This window comes from Prosopis cineraria, unplaced genomic scaffold, assembly GCF_029017545.1.
Source record: "Prosopis cineraria cultivar Desert tree isolate PC_DT_omini unplaced genomic scaffold, ASM2901754v1 PC7, whole genome shotgun sequence".
NCBI lineage: Eukaryota > Viridiplantae > Streptophyta > Magnoliopsida > Fabales > Fabaceae > Prosopis > Prosopis cineraria.
In genome coordinates, this window is record NW_026555338.1 from 3250081 (window position 1) to 3253104 (window position 3024).

The window sequence follows — 3024 nt, forward strand, 5'->3', positions numbered from 1 at the left end:
TTAATGCATTGCCTAAATTTCATGGGTTACCGGGAGAGGATTGCCATAGGTTTTTGCATACTTTCCTATTGGTTTGTGATACTATGAAGCCTATGCATGTAAATGTTGATGATGTTCAAGCTAAGGCTTTTGTATTTTCTCTTGAAGGTTTAGCAAAGGAGTGGTATTTCAACTACCCTTCTTATGTGAAAGTGAGCACATGGGCCGAGCTAAGAAGACTCTTCTTAGATAAATTCTTTCCAAATTCCAAGGTCACCAATTTGAGAAAGCAAATCTATGGGGTCCAACAAGGAGAGGATGAGAGTCTCTATGAGTATTGGACTAGATTCCAAGGCCTTTTGGCTAAATGCCCACACCATCAAATTTCTAGTGAGAATTTAGTCCAATATTTCTATGAGGGCTTGATTCCAAGAGACAAAGTTAACATTGATGCCGCTAGTGGTGGATGCTTGATTGACCTCACTTCCTTAAAGGCTTGGGAACTAATTGACAAGATGGCTTCAAGTGGTGCTCAATACTCTACAAGGGAAAAGAGAAATGTGAATATGGTAGGTTCCTCAGTTCTTAATGATTCATATGTGGACTTGCTAGCTGCCAAGATTGGGAGAATGTTGGCTCCACAAATATCTCAAGTGAGCAATGTAAGTACTTCTCAAGCACTTGTCCCTTATTCTTGTACTTTTTGTGACTCACCTATGCATGTAGAAAGCAATTGTCCTATTAAGTTTGAACAAGTAAATGCTATCTACAATGAAAAACAATCCTATGGTGGGAGGCAAGGGCAAGGAGCTTATTCTAATACTTACAACCCTTCATGGAGAGACCATCCTAATTTCTCCTATTCAAATCCAAATGTGGCTTTACAAGACAATCAACAAAGAGGATCCTATCTAAACACCTTTGGCCGTGACCCTCCACCTCATTTGTCTCAAGGTAGCTCTTGTCAAAGCTACAATCCAAGTGGTAATTCTCTTACACCTTCTTCTAATTCTTATAGTGATAGGAGGCTTGTTCCAATTGAGAGTTCTTCTAATTCGAACTCTTCTAATGATGTGAATGTGTTACGTAAGCAGTTGATTGAAATGAACTCTTTGTATAAAAACATGTATGATGGCTTAGGGAACAAGGTAGAGAGTATGGGTAACAAGTGTGAGAACATGAACTCTAAAATTGATGCCCTTACTTCTCAAATGAATATGCTTGCTAACCAATTAACTGCAGCCAATGCTCAAGCCTCTACATTACCATCCAACACCGTTGCTAATCCTAAAGCTAATCTTAATGCTATCACATTGAGGAGTGGCAAGGAGTTGGGAGAAAGAGTACAAGAAGACAAAAGACAAGGGAAGGCCAAGAAGCCCTCTTTAAATTCTTCAATTGATGTTAATGTTTCTAGTTCTTCTTTTGCTCCTAATGATGCATCTTTCTGTAGAGATGATGAGGATGAAAACATTGAGGAGATCATATGTGAGCAACCACCATCTAAGGTGGAAAAGGGGACTATGGCCGAGTTGTTTAGTAAGGAAAAAGAGGGAGAGGCCGAGCAAAGTGAAACAAGAAAGGAGAGTTCAAGGAAGGAAGAAGGAAAGCAAAGTCAAGAGATTATGAAGAAGCTTCCTTTTCCACAAGCACAAGTGGTCCCTAAGCAAGTAAAGGGACAATTTGATCAAGAGGTATATGATTTCTTCCACAAGATTCATGTTAATGTACCCTTGATGGATGTAGTTAAGAACTTTCCTAAGTATGCCAAATTTTTGAAAGATTGTTATACAAATAAAAGAAAATTTAGGCCTAATGCAAGGGTACAATTACCCTCATCTGTGAGTGCTATCATGAAGCCTCAACTCCCTATAAAATGTGAAGACCCCGGTTCCTTCACAATTCCATGCAAGATTGGCAACACACATTTTTCTCATGCATTGATAGACTTAGGTGCAGCCATTAATGTTATGCCTCTTTCAATTTATCATGCCTTGAGTCTTGATTGCATGCATAAGACACCTATGATATGCCAATTAGCGGATAGAAGTGTTAGAAGACCACATGGAGTAGTAGAAGACTTGTTGGTTTGTGTTAAAGGTCTATTATTTCCTGTGGATTTCTATGTGCTTGATATGTCAAAAGAAGGGAGTGGGGATGATATTTTGATTTTAGGAAGGCCATTTATGAGGACTGCCCGTACATTGATTGACATGGAAAAAGGTAGTTTGATTTTGAAATGTGGAGAGGATCATGTTATTTTTAATATATATGAAGCAATGAAACATCCTTTTGAGGATTATTCTTTGTTAGGTGTAAGTTCCATTGAGTTATTGCTTCATGATGCTTGTGAGTCTCACATACTTGATTCTTTCTCACATGTTGATGATGATTTGTCTCTTGTTACTACTACATGTATTGATGGATGTAGTTGTCCTATTTGTTTAGAGATTGATGCATGCTTGAATGATGCAACTACTTCTTCTCATGATTTGTTTAAAATATCTCCTATGCTTGATCTTGAAATGCTTGAGAAGGGTATATCTTCTTGTGTTGTAGGTACTAAAGCCATTAAGGCCGAATCTATGAGTTTTTCTCCACTCGAGCTTGATGTTCTTAGGATTCCCAAGCTATTGGAGGAAAATTCTACACTTTCACATGTCGAGGCTGTGGCTCAAGTCCAAGCACTTGAGGACAAGTTGCAAGAAAAGGGGGAGGCTGTAAAGAAAGAAGAAGAGAAATCAAAAACAAGTGACAAGCCTAAAAGACAAGATAGTACCATGGAATATTCCACCAAATTAGACTTGAAGAAGCTCATTCCCTCTTGTGTAGAGCCACCTACCTTGGAGTTGAAGCCTTTTCCATCCAATCTCAAGTATGCATATCTCATTGAGAATGAGAAGCTTCCGGCTGCTGTGAGGTACTTGTTTAAGAAGACAGATTCTAAGCCTCGCTTGATTCGATGGGTGATCTTAATGCAAGAATTTAATGTGGAGATAAGGGATAGGAGTGGTTCTACCAATCAAGTAGCGGATCATTTGTCTA

The 3024-nt window shown here is 38.8% G+C and overlaps 1 non-coding gene across 1 annotated transcript; it reads right to left on the bottom strand.

Annotated features, from left to right (window-relative positions):
• Positions 1-257: 257 nt before the first annotated feature.
• Positions 258-364, bottom strand: LOC129316986 (small nucleolar RNA R71). Its single transcript, XR_008594894.1, has one exon. It is a non-coding gene; the product is annotated as a small nucleolar RNA R71 (small nucleolar RNA).
• Positions 365-3024: the final 2660 nt, after the last annotated feature.